Here is a 14,830-nt window from a genome sequence, read left to right as displayed (position 1 = left end):
CATCAAGATGTATATCAGGCTTATATTTTCTCAGCAGAGGAACTAAATCTCTTGAAATTAAACATTTAATCAGTGTTTTTTATTTTAGCCATTCTGACAGGTGTGAGGTGATATCTCATTGCAGTTTTGATTTGTATTTCCATGATGACGAGTGATGTTGAACATCTTTTCATGTGTCTGTTAGCCATCTGTATATCTTCTTTGGAGAGATGTCTGCTCATGTATTCTTCCCATTTTTATTTTTTTATTTTTTTTAAGATTTTATTTATTTACTCATGAGAGACACAGAGAGAGAGGCAGAGACATAGGCAGAGGGAGAAGCAGGCTCTCTGCGAGGAACTTGATGCGGGACTTGATCCCAGGACTCCAGGATTGTGACCTGAGCCAAGGGGCAGATGCTCAACCACTGAGCCACCCAGGCACCCTTTCTGCCCATTTTTGAATTGGATTATTTGTTTTTTTGTGTTGCATTTTGTAAGTTCTTTATAGATTTTGGATACTAGCCCTTCATTGGATATGTCATCTTCTCCCATTCTGCAGGTTGTCTTCTAGTTTTATAGTTCTTTGATAGGAATAGATTAATAGAGTTTACATACATAAAAAGTGAAAAATAAAGAAGTTATTGCCAAGCCTTTACTTTAATAAGGTATAATTGATCCATTGAAAAATAAGTGTGCTTATTTATTATATTATTATCATGAAAGCTTCTAAGTTTCCCTCCATTTGTGGAAAACCTGTATTCTAGTCAGTTTGGTTGTGAAATGAAATTTCATAGATCAAATATTGCAGCAGGAGCAGAGGGAGAACTTGAAGGGGGCCATGAGGAGTAGGGTGGGGAAAAGATCCACTCTCAGCAGGCAGCTGAAAAGGGAGGCAACTTTTACTTGCTTGGGTTTGATAAGCTCAGAGCAAATAACTTTTATATGACTCTCTGCCAAGTCAAATATCCAGGTAAGGCAGATGACATTTGTTGCTGAATTGTCAATTCTTTAAATTTAGTAATCTACTTAAGATTAAGGGAAAACAAATTATGAATTTTAGATTATTACTGGTCAGAACATAATATTTTGTAGTAATCTATCTGAGCCTATGAATAAAGGCATTTAATATAGTTATTGGGCATAAAAATCTACATTTCTTACACTTCTTCTCCTAGTCATATGATGTAATACACAGACTGGGAGTACTCTCTAACCCCAAAAATAATAAGGTCCTGGATAAAATATAGTTTTATGCATTTCTGGGATCAGAGAAAGTGAACGGGGGATTCCAAGAACCACCTCAGTTCCCCAAATTGAAAAGAATAAACCATGAACTAAAACAACAGCTGAGAGTAAGAGCAATAAGAAAGCCAGACATATGGAAATTGCCCTACGTGAAAATACCTATTGTAGTTCTGCTTTGGGTTCACTAAGACCTGGAATAGCAGCAATGTTGGGGGCACAGAGAAGGGGACTCTGAAATTGAGACTCCCTTATTAAAGCAGAACCGCCAGCATGGTCCCAGGTTAGTAGAGTCCTTCCTCCCCAGGAGAAGCAGACAAGAACACCCTTTGAAAAAATCCCCAATTTAGGCCTGCAGTTCCATAACACATTATAGACAAGCATCAGTGAGTTCTCAATAATCAAAGATCACCAAGCACCCGATGAAACAAGATGCCATAAGCAAGAGTCAGTAGAAACAATAATGAGCAAATTTGTATTCCTAAAGACTGAAGATATTCAGAATACCTATGCATGAAATATTTTTAAAAATTAAGGATATATCACAAAGATGAACAAGCAATAAGAGACTAAGAAATTACCAAGAAATTTTGAAAAATAATTAAATGGAACTTTTAAAAATGAACAATATATTGATCGAAATAAGAAATACAGTGAATTGTTAAAATAACATTTCAGACCATAGGTTAAGAGACAATTGCTGAACTAGAAGAAAAATCTAGAAGATTTATCAACAATGGACGCTAAAATGCAAGGAGTTGGAGTATGAAAAAAATGAGAGATATGGAGTATAGAATGATAACTCTTACATCTGATTAGAGCCCCAGAAGAAGAGAATAGAGGGAATTGAGGAGAGGTACTATTTGTAGACATAATCACTAAGAATTTTCCAGAACTGATGAAATACATGAATTCTCAGATTCAGGAAGCACAGCTATACCAAACAGGATGAGGGAAGTAGAGAGATACAGAAATAGACTGAAAGAGAGAGAGTGAGAACCCTAGCCTACATGTAGTGATGAGATACATGTAGTGAATCTTCAGGGCACTAGCAACAACAACAAAAAAACTTAAAAGCAGAAAGGCAGATCATTTACAAAGAAGCTATATTAGGGTGGTAGCAGATCACTTACCAACCAAATGGAATACAAACTTTAATGGTGATGTAGGAAGAAATTCACAAATTTAACATTTTAGAGGTAGATTACAAAATACTTCCCTAAATTATCGATACTTAAAGCACATAAGAACTTAGCAAAACTAGAGAACATTTGAATAACCTGCCTGATTACAGTGAATTAACAAGCTAAATACAATGAATGTTTGTAGAACACTGTACCCAGCAATTAGAGAATATATATTCCTTTCAGGCACACATAGAACATATGTAAAAATGGACCTCATATTGTGCCCTAAAGCAAATAATGACAGAATTCAAATAAATTTTTATCCACAGAACATGTTCTCTAGATGCACTGAAATTTAGCTAAAAGCCAATAACAAAAAAATAATTTTGTCATCTTCATACATTTAAGCATTGAAAACACACATTAAAAAGGAAATCATTAGTAAAGTAAACATGAGAATTAAATGATAATGAGAATTCTACACATCAAAACTGTGAGATGTAGTGAAAGGTATACATAGAAGGAAATCTATAGTATTCAATGCTTATAATACAAAAAATAAGAGATTGAAATCATATAGGCATTCATCTTAAGAAGTCAAAAAAAGAAGTACAGAATACATCTAAAAGTTTGAAGAAAATAAAAGTAGGAACAGAAATTAATGAAATATAAAATAAACAGGCAGTGGAGAACATCATTAAAATCAAAAGTTGGTTCTTTGAAAGGAATAATAAAACTGAAAAGCCTCTGGCAAGGAGAAAAGGTCCACAAATATGAGTAAAAAGAGGATGTAACTACAGATGCACTAGATATGAAAAATATAATAATAGGATGTTATAAACAACTTTATGCCAATAAATTTTGATCCCAATGAAATGGATAAATTCCTAGAAGACTAATCATTTTAAAAATGAGTTCTGTAGTAAAAGTTTTACCAAATTTTCATGAAACAGATTGTCCCAATCTTTATATAAATCCTTTCAGAGAATAGTATGCCCCCCATACCCAACTCATTCGATGAGATCAGGATAACCTTTAAGGGAAAAAGAGATAATGGCAATGAGAGAGAAAAATTACTGGATAGTTTCTTTCATGAACACAGATGTAAAGGTCCTAAACAAAACATCAGGAAATTAAATCCATCAGGATATAACAAAGAAAAATCTCATGACATGTTCAATTGATTCCAGGAATGCAATAGTATTCTTAAGATCAGAACATATATAAATGTAACTTACCATATTAATATATTAAAGAAGAAAAAATTTTCTGCTCTTCACAGTAGAGAGATTTTCATACAATAATACATGGATAACTTCTTGACTATTGATTTGACCTTCATAGAAGTTGAAACATTTTTAAAGCAACAAGCAATAAACTTCGTCTCAAATTTCACTTTGGTTACTTTCTGTCAACATGTATCTACTGCGAATTTTTATTTTATTTAAAAAAAAACATAATTTCCTGATTACAAAATATATATCTTTGCTATAGAAAATAGGAAAATACCAAAAAGCACAAACAAGAAAACTGAGATCACCCAAAATTCCATAATCCCCACCATTTTAGTACATATTCTTCCAATAGTTTTTGTGTATGTGTGTATGCTTGTAATTTACATCAATGTAATCTTAACTGTACATACTACTTTGTTATAACCTCTTATCTTCATTTACCAAAATTATAAATATTTTTCATATTATACCCCTCATGGCTTTATACATAGTATTGTAATGACTACATTGTATCATATAAAATAGCTATACTATAATGTGCTCAGGTACTCTCCTTTTTTAGACATTTTAGGATGTTTTAAATATAAGTTCTTATGGTTAATGCTCTGATTAACATCTCTATACCTGAGGCTTTATACTTATTTATGATTTTTCTTAGGATACGTAACTGCAAGTAAAATTGCTAAGTTAAAAGGATGTGCGGATGTGCACATTTCTAAAGACTCAAGAAATTAGCAATTTCAGACACATATCCAAGTAGAGATACGAAGATAACATCTCAAATCAGTTTTTTATTTTTTTATTTTTATTTTTTTTCAAATCAGTTTTTTAGAGATAGTTTACTAATAATTTTGAAAAAGTCAAATCTGTATTGTGTACAATGCATGAAGATATATGCCAGGTATAGTAAAGTTTTAAATGTAAGAGATTGGGCAGCCCCGGTGGCACAGCGGTTTAGCGCCGCCTGTAGCCCAGGGCATGATCCTGGAGACCCCGGATTGAGTCCCGCATGGAGCCCGCTTCTCCCTCTGCCTGTGTCTCTGCCTCTCTCTCTCTCACTCTGAATAAATAAATAAATCTTCTAAAAAAAATGTAAGAGATAAAAACTGCAAAAATCCCAGAAGAGAATGTAGAGAAATATTCTCATAAGCATAAAGTAGGAGATAATTATTGTCATAAAGATTTGAAAGCATAAGGGAAAATATTGATATATTTGATCACTTTCTAAACTTTTTGTTTTAAAAATATGTCATGAAAAAATTAGACAAATGCCATGTACCGAAAAGCATTTATATGTGCAAAAGAAAAGCATAATTTATCACTGTGTAACTAGCTGAAAGCTACCTATTATTTATATGTTCATGTGTGTTTGTAAATATAAACATACATGCACACATACTTGCTTGGGTCTTTTCCAAGGAAGAGAAGTCAGCTTTCTCTTTTGGCCTTTTTCAGGCTCGTAGCTGGAGAAGAGATATTTCTGAGACTAAAATGGATATTACAAAAGGTTTCTTACTCTGACGTTCTGGTGAGGTGAGGCATAGCAGTTTCACCCTGCTATACTCGAAGCCCATATAGAAGGCATATTTCTTTCATCATTGCTGTGAGTTACAGCTCCAGTCTTGAGCTAAGGGCAAAAATAAGTGGGCTATGAAAATCTGGGAGTCACTATTTATTTATTTTTTACAAAATTTTTAAAGATTTAATTCATATCCATTTGACAGCACAAGCAGGGGGAGCAGCAGGCAGAGGGAGAGGAGGAAGCAGGCCCCTCACAGAACAGGGAGACTGATGCGGGGCTCGATCCCAGGACCCTAAAATCATGACCTTAGCTGAAGGCAGATGCCCAATTTACTGAGCCACCCAGGCACCCCTGGGAGTGATTATTTAAATGCTGATAATTAATCTATTCCAAGCTAAAATGAGCAATGAGGCAGTACCACCTCTATGTGATTTGTATGGCCAAAGTCTTTATACACTCACTGCAAACGAGAAGTCTTATATTTTAAGGCACTCTAAGGAGAGAGGGGAAAGAAGAGGAGAGGAGAGGAGAGTCAATCTACAAACCTAGAGACTTTTCCTAGGGGTAGTAACCACAAAATATTAGCCAGGCAGTAAACATGACAGAGAAAGCATTTCTTAGAAAATTGTCTTAAACACATTTGCCTAGCAAATTCTAACTTTTTCTAACCTTCATCTCATAATAAAGGAGGCTTAGTGCTGGTCTTCAGAAAAGAAATGTTTTATTGGCAGCCATGTAGGCTGGATAGAATGTCTTATAGAAACCATGAAGCATGCCTTGACTAGTAGTAATGATGACAATGATAGAATAGCTTTCAGGCACTGAAAGGAGCACAGAAAACTCCCTGAAATTTGCCATCTCCACTATCTTCCTCTGTGTGATACTGAGTATCCCTAACTTACAAATCAGTATGACCCCTATATTAAAGAAGTAGGAAAACAGAGTAGGCTTGGGAAGTTTGGAAGTGTCTCCATTATCTGGGTTTATATACTTGCATGGACTTTTCCATGATCCTTTTTATCAAGCTTTCAAAATGATTAATAATGAAAGATGCTGGGGTGAATCATTGGGCTATTCAATAGTGATTAAAATCTGCTGCATTCCCTGGGTGTCTCATCTTCTATCCAGCCGTAGCATTTTGTGTGTTGAAAAGAACATTGCCTGAAGGGGAAACACTTGGACAAACAGTATGCTTGGAAATAATCCAACTAAAAACTTTGAGGCATGTTCCTGACCCAAATAGGAACATATCCTATTGTCTTTTTGCCCTAGTTTTGCTTGATTTGTAGTATCTAAAGAGTTGGAATTTTGAATAAATTGCAGTATAACTTATACCAACCTAGAATGTAAATGTAATTTGGCAATTTGCAAATTAGACAGGTCTAGTACTTATGAAAGGCACAAAACAGAGAATCTTAGAGACTATTAAAAACAATCAACTGGGGCAGACTCTAGCATAGTACATTGAAACTAATAGGCCTTTAGTAAACGTTTGCTATATCAAACTGAATGAAACCATAAAACAGCATTTTCTCTTAGTGTCTTGCTAAACAATCTTTAGTGGTTTCCTATTAATAAGAAATGCAAGTTCAAAATCCTCTTCCCATTCCATACCTAGCAGTAGTTACTGGCTTTATTTTATACTGCCTACTGGCATGCTTCCTTCACCATGGCCAAACAGATAAAAAGTCTTTCAAGCCCTTTACTAGCCATACTACAAGAGGAACACTCTCCCTTCAACTTATCCAAACACTTCACATCTTCTATGTACAGCATGGATTCCACATCCTCTACTTATTCTGCCCTGATACTCTAGCTCCAAAGTATTTTATTCCCACTTTTCTTTTAGCTTTCCCAATTGTTTGACTCTTATCATGTGTCCTTCTTGGTTTCTTCAATTTTCAGGCTTTCCAGGGTTTTTTTTCCCCTCAGCCAGATTATTAACTCTTAGAAATGAGGAACTCCTATCTCATATCTTTTTAGATACTCCACCTCTTTTTTTCTGGCTTCTTAGCCTAGAGAGGGGAATCCCTTAATGGTCTGTGGATAGAACTGTATTTCTTTTCTTTTTTAAGATTTTATTTATTTATTCATGAGAGAGGTGTAGACATAGGCAGAGGGAGAAGCAGACTCCTATGGGAAGACCAATGTGGGACTTGATCTCAGGACCCCAGGATCACCACCTGAGCCAAAGGCAGACACTCAACCACTGAGCCACCCAAGCATCCCAGAACTGTATTTCAATGTGACAGATTTTTTTGTAATGCTACATATTATTTATTTCTGAATTTTTTTTATTAAAATAGAACATGTATCCATAAAAAATGCACAAACCATAAATGTATAGCTCAGTGAATTTTTTACAAGGTGAACATAACTATATATAATTAGCATCCAGAACAAGAAACAAAAGTCTTTGCTGCACTTCAGAAGGGCCTCTCATGCCTCGTTCCAAAAAGAACCCCCAAGAGTAATACTTATCCAGACTTTGACACCATAGATTACTTTTGCCTGTTCTTGAACTTTAAATGATAAGAACCGCTTTTTTTGTGTTTTAGTTATGCACTTAAAAACATTATCCTGAGAAGGTGTCCAAAGCCTTTGCCAGATAGTCAAAAGGGCCATAGTGCATGCATATGTGTGCGTGCACATGCACACACACATGAAAGTGCAGAACCCCTGGACAATCTTTTGGCAATCAATCTTCCTAGTTCTAGATTTCTAAAAGTCTGATCTTTACATAAAATGAGGGGAAAATTGCAGAACTAATTGCAAAAGTACAGTGACTCAGAATCTGATAATGCCTAAAATAGATGGGCAGTGCCCTAAGGTTTGCAAAGATTGATTCATCATTAAGTTAGTACTTGCTGTAAGGGCAGGGTGGAGAGAGTACTTTTTGACTGAGGAAAATGAGCTTTATTTAACTATTTTACCATATATTGCTCATGGCTTTCTGTGTTTTTTCAAAATAATTTTCAAAATAAATTTTCAAAATTTATTTCAAATAAATTTTCAAAATAATTTTTCAAAATAATTTTTCAAAATAATTTTCAGTATAGTCACCTGTTTTGTGGCTATTCCATCTAGCCCAAGGTCTTCCATGTAAAAGGAGCTCAATAAATATCTGATTATTTATTTTGTGCTTCAGTTGGCCATCCTGAAACAAAATGTCAGCCAATTAAACCTTTCAAAAAGGTAAACTTGTCTAATTGGCAGTGTGTGTATGTGTGTGTGTGTTTGTGTTTAAACAAACCAGTGGAATTTGTTGGCTTGGTGTCTGTTGTAGGGAAATATGTTTGCACTGAGGATAGATCTCCAAGTATAAGCAGAGACTAACTTGCCTGATCAAGAAAAGCTACAAATGAGCATCAGTTCCTTGCAATGTTTTCATGACATGAATACATCACTATACTTATCCATGTGTTTTGCTTTGGGAGTGAGATGGCTCCTATCTGCATGTTCTTTTTGCCTAGCAGTTTTGTTGTCTTGAACATCTTACACATATTCAATGCTATTTTTAGAATATTTACTATGCAGATAGCACTGCGTTCAGGGGCTGTGATAAATGAAACAGAGAAGATGCTGACCCCATCATCCAGTAATTTAATACCTAGTTTGAGAAACAAAATATAATAATAAAAAAGAGCTTAAAGAATGTGTAAGGCTGACTACATTTAAGCAACAATAATAAGTGACAATAAAATTATTGAATGTTAAGTGAATAATCTCTTTTGTGGGAGGTTGGAGAAAAACCTCAACGAAGAGATAGATCATCACCATTGTGGCTGATCCAGGACTTCCATATGGGAGAGGCTCAGGGAGTAACAGTCTGATAAGAAAACAGTGGGATGAAGGACTTGGCTTCAAGATGCATTTACATTAGCAAATGCAATATTCTTATGTGGATGATATGATTTTTTTTTTAGATATGTTTATTTGTAGTAGACCTTGGAGAATAGATGTGGTCTGGCTTAGTGAAGGAATGAGGTTCTTCTTGGTTGAGGATTCGGAATCTGCTTGGGTGCATAACCACCTTTGCAGAAAATATAATGTGGAACACAAGGTTTCTGTAGTCTCAAGAGAGTTGTAACATGTATGAAAAGGTACGACATATCTACATGGAAAATCATTGCAAATAGAAAGAATTTTAAAATAAATGCTAAGTTCAGGTGATGAGTGATCAAAGGAGAAAGCACTCAGCATTTGCCTTGGTGGTCAGGGGAAGACTTCCTGGATCAGATGGAACTTTAGCTAGGCCTTGAAATAGACATGGAAATTGAATAGACAGAAGAGGGAGCCCAGGTCGATTTACCTTGATTGTCTTTTCTGACTTCTCAGTCACCACTGAACTCTAATCCTGTGACTCACCTTCTTTTTTTAAAAAAAGATTTATTTATTTATTTATTTATTTATTTATTTATTTATTTATGATAGACATAGAGAGAGAGAGAGAGAGAGAGAGGCAGAGACACAGGAGGAGGGAGAAGCAAGCTCCCTGCTGGGAGCCCGACGTGGGACTCGATCCCGGAACTCCAGGATCGTGCCCTCGGCTAAAGGCAGGTGCTAAACCACTGAGCCACCCAGGGATCCCCCTGTGACTCACCTTCTGAATGACATCTTTTTCTAAATCTTAAGTGAACAGTGCCTTGAATTGTTTTTGAGCCATGAGCCTTATGTCCCAACCCCAAAACCAGCTCGGTGAATGATGATTTAGCATTGGGAGCTGAAGCTGGACCATCCCTTTCTGTCCTGAAAGAGTTAACAGGGCTCCTATAGGTATCTCATTGCCAGGAGTTCAGGCACTGGGCCACAGACTTTCCATAAGAGAAATGTCTTTGTGCTGGAGTACACTTACTAAGAGAGAGCACCTCCATCCCAACACATTTGATGAATTCCCTCAATTTGGGAAAACCCAAGCCAGGGCACAGCAGAGACGTTAAGATGAGTAAAGAAAAAGCTCCGTTCACTTTCTTCATTCCAATGATATGAACTCATTCTTGGGAGGCCTTGAGAAGGGAGGGTAGAAGGAGTAGTAGTAGGAGGAGACCTGGGGGATACAGAGTTTCTGACCTGAATTCCACAACAGAAGAATGTGTGAACAGTGAGAGCACAGGTACAGGCTAGTGCTCTCACATACCTAGGGAAAGCAGCTTTTTATCCAACTCCCATTTACTCCGCAGACAGTTGACGATTTGCTAGAGTGTATACTCTTTTCTTCTTTTTCCCCAGAGTTTTGGGGACTGGGAGAGGGGTGCTATGAAAAGGGAGGAGAGAGAAATAACATTTAAAACAGTTCTAAGTATCTCTAGAATGACGATGTGAATGGTTTAATCCTAGTTAAAGCTGTCATGGATCAGCCATGTTTAAATGAGGAAGACAAAGAACATGACTCATGTTCATTCTGATTCATCACAAAACTACAAGATAGGCAACTGGGAGAGAAACTTAGGTCAGCCCCCCTTATTAAAAATCCTTTGAAAAAGCTAGATTAATGTATTTTGAACTGTCTTAGTGAGAGACTCTTGGGTCAGGAGTTAGGTTTAGGAACTTCAAAGTGTCTGCTGGCACAAGCATAGTTCACATGGCCAGGCAAACTGTAAGGGTAAATGTAAAATATCATTCAGGGCACATAAAAAGGTAAGGGAAATGCACAAAGTCCTTAATCAGAACAACAGGATAAACCGAAGTCAAGTTGCTTCTATTTTATCAGACATAATGCTTTCTAGATATGAGGTTAAAGAAAAATGTGAGATATCTATAGTTACACTATCTGCTGATTGTGTTTTTTTCCCTTCCACAGTATTTTTCTTTGTGAATGAATACTGTCGGGGAGCTTTTGTTCCTCACATAAAGATTGATTCTTTTTTTTTAAGGTTTTATTTATTCATGACAGATACATACAAAGAGAGGCAGAGACATAGGCAGAGAGAGAAGCAGGCTCCATACAGGGAGCCTGATGCAGAACTCGATCCCAAGACCCCGGGATCATGACCTGAGCCAAAGGCAGACACTCAACCACTGAGCCACCCAGGCATCCCAAGATTGATTCTTTTAGCTGAGGGAGCACATTTCATAGTTCATGCAGGATCTGCCATCATAGAGAATAGTCTCCCTCAAGCCTCAAATGTATATTCTTTCCTCTTTAGACCGTAAGTCAGAATCTGATGTTCCAGAGGTAGCATGTGGAAGGTTAGTAACACGTTGTTAGCCTTTGATGGAAGAGCTGTTTATAAACTTCGCTAGTAAAGGGTAACCTTGCCCTTACTTTTTTCTGTAACACATTAAGAGACAAAGACAAGCAGTAGTAAATTGGATGATGTTCAGGTGGGAATCGTGATAATATTAATATAAAAAACAAGCTTTGGGCCATCTGACTGGTGCAGTCACTTAAGTGTTCAACTCTTCATTTCAGCTCAGGTCATGATCTCGGGGCTGTGAGATCGAGCCCTGCATTAGGTGCTATACACTCAGCACAGAGCCTGCTTGAAATTCTCTCTCCTTATCCCTCTGCCTCTCCTGCTCATGTTCTGTCTCTAAAATAAATAAATCTGGGATCCCTGGGTGGCGCAGCGGTTTGGCGCCGGCCTTTGGCCCAGGGCGCGATCCTGGAGACCCCGGATCGAATCCCACGTCAGGCTCCCGGTGCATGGAGCCTGCCTTCTCCCTCTGCCTGTGTCTCTGCCTCTCTCTCTCTCTCTCTCTCTCTCTCTCTCTCTCTCTGTGACTATCATAAATAAATTTAAAAAAAAATTAAAAAATAAATAAATAAATCTTTGGGAAAAAAAGTCTTCCTCAATAATCTGCATAAATATACTTCTCTAAAGAAAGTGGTGTTTAGGACAGCCCAAGTGGCTCAGTGGTTTAGCACTGCCTTCAGCCCAGGGCCTGATCCTGGAGACCCGGGATCAAGTCCCACGTCGGACTCCCTGCATGGAGCCTGCTTCTCCCTCTGCCTGTCTCTCTATCTCTCTCTCCCTCTCTGTGTCTCATGAATAAATAAATAAAATCTTTAAGAAAAAAAAGAAAAGAAAGTGGCGTTTAGCAACATGGAACCTCAGAACCTGAATTCATATATGGATCACTTTTAGTGTCAAATTTTTATTGAGGAATAATACACATTTAATAAAATATAAAAACTTTAACTGTTCAGTTTAACATATAAAACAAACACTTAGGTGAAGATATAGAACATTTCTAGAGCTGCACAAGATTAGTTTCTATTGGGACACCTGGGTGGCTCAGCAGTTTTGCATCTGCCTTCGGCTCAGGACGTGATCCTGGGGTCCTGAGATGGAGTCCCATATCGGGCTCCCTGCATGGAGCCTGTTTCTCCCTCTGCATGTGTCTCTGCCTCTCTCTCTGTGTGTCTCTCGTGAATAAATAAGTAAAATATTTTTTTAAAAAGACTTGTTTCTATTTAACTTCTATCACCATAAATAAGTTTTGACTGTTCTTAAACTTCATAAAAATGGAATCAGAGTGTGTACTCATTTATGTCTCACTTTTGATCTCATCAGGTCTGTGAGATTCATTCATATTATTTTAAGTAGCATTTAGTGCTAAATTGTGCTAGGTACTAGAAATCCATAGCCCAGACATATATGGCCCCTGCCTTCAAGGTACTTACAGTTTTAATGAGTAAGATAGGTTAAAAATGATAATATAGCCACATCAGCTTTCTTGTGATTTGTATTTGCAAGGGGGACCTTTCCCATCCTTTTACTTTCAACTGACCTATGTCTTTATAGTTACTAGGTAACAGCTTTATTGAGGTATATTTCATGTAAGAGCATTCTACTCATTTAAAGTGTGCAATTCCATAGTGTTTAGTATATTCACAAATACATGCAACAATCACCACAGTCAAGTCTGAAACACTTTCACCATCTCAGAAGTAGTCTGGTACCCATTAGGAAGCACCCTCCCATGATCTCATCTGCCCGAATTCTAAGCAAATACTAATCAATATTCTGACTCTAGCAATTTGCCTATTCTGGATATTTCATATAAATGGAATCATACAGACTGTGACATTTTTAACTAGGTTCTTTCACTTAGCATAAATATTTTCAAGGTTCATTAATTTGGCATGAATTAGTACTTCATTCTTTTTTGTGGTTGAGTAATGTAACATCATGCAGATATGCCACATTTTGTTGATCCATTCATCAGTTTAAAGACATTTGGATTTTTCCCACTTTTTGACTATTATGAACAGAGTTGCTATGGACATTCATATATAAGTTTTTGTGTGGACATGTCTATGTCTTTTTTTAAAATTTTTTTATTTATGATAGTCACAGAGAGAGAGAGAGAGAGAGAGAGAGAGGCAGAGACACAGGCAAAGGGAGAAGCAGGCTCCATGCACCGGGAGCCCGACATGGGATTCGATCCCCGGTCTCCAGGATCGTGTGCTGGGCCAAAGGCAGGCGCCAAACTGCTGCGCCACCCAGGGATCCCTATGTCTTGAGCATATATAAGAGTAAAATTTGGGGGATCAAATGATAACTCAATGTAAACTTTTTAAGGAAATGTTAAACTATTTTCCAAAGTGGTTACACCATTTTACATTACCAGAATGTAAAGGTTTCAATTCTTACGTCCTTGTCAGTACTTGTTATTATTTGACTTTTTGATTACAGCTATTCCAGTGGGTATGAGGTATCTCATTGCGGTTTTGATTTACATTTCCCTAATAGCGAATGATGTTGAGCATCTTTCCATGTGCTTATTGGCCATTTATATATTTCCTCTGAAGAAACGTCTATTCAGATCATTTGTCCATTTTTAATTGTGTTATTTGTTTTCTTATTGAGTTGTAAGTGTTCTTTACATATTCTAAATGCAAAAACCTTATTAGATATATAATTTGCAAATATTTTCTCCCATTATCTGGGTTGTCTTTTCAATTTCTTGATAATGTCCTTCGAGGTGCTAAAGTTTTTAATTTTGACAAAGTCCAATCTATTTTTTTTCCTTTGTTGCTCATTCTTTTGGAGTCATATATAAGGATCCATTGCCAAATCTGAAGATTTATTTCTGTTATCTTCTAAGAGTTTTATAGTGTTAGCTTTTACATTTAGGACCTTGATCCATATACAGGTAAATTTTGTATTTGGTGTGAGGTAAGGATCCAACTTCATTCTTTTGCATGTGGATACCCAGTTGTCACAGCATCATTTGTTGAAAAGACTTCTTCCCCATTGGATGATCCTGACACTGTCAAAAACAAATTGACTCAGATGAATGGGTTTATTTCTGTAGTCTCAATTCTGTTCCACTGATCTATATATCTATCCTTACACCAAAACTACACTGTCTTAATTACTATTGTTTTGTGGTAAGTTTTGAAATCAGAAAGTGTGAAACCTTCAACTTTGATCTTATGTTACAAAACTGTTCTGTCTATTCTGAGATCCTTGCAATTCCATATGGATTTTATTTATTTATTTTTAAAGATTTTATTTATTTATTCATGACAGACACACAGAGAGAGAGAGAGAGAGAGAGAGAGAGAGAGAGGCAGAGATACAGGCAGAGGGAGAAGCAGGCTCCATGCAGGGAGCCTGATGTGGTATTCGATCCCAGGTCTCCAGGATCAAACCCCAGGCCGAAGGCGGCACTAAACCGCAGGGCCACCAGGTCTTCCCCCATATCGATTTTAGAATCAGCTTGAAGTTTTCTACAAAGACACCAGCTGGGATTCTGATGAGAAGTGAATTG

At 36.8% G+C, this 14,830-nt stretch overlaps 1 protein-coding gene across 1 annotated transcript in view; it reads left to right on the top strand.

Annotated features, from left to right (window-relative positions):
- COL4A6 (collagen type IV alpha 6 chain) overlaps positions 1 to 14,830 on the top strand; it is a 285,223-nt gene that overhangs the window by 43,530 nt on the left and 226,863 nt on the right. The window lies entirely within an intron of this gene.

The sequence above is a fragment of the Vulpes lagopus genome, chromosome X (genome assembly GCF_018345385.1).
Source record: "Vulpes lagopus strain Blue_001 chromosome X, ASM1834538v1, whole genome shotgun sequence".
NCBI classification, from domain to species: domain Eukaryota; kingdom Metazoa; phylum Chordata; class Mammalia; order Carnivora; family Canidae; genus Vulpes; species Vulpes lagopus.
The sequence above is the reverse complement of the archived record's forward strand: the minus strand, read 5'-3'. Positions and strand labels throughout refer to the sequence as shown.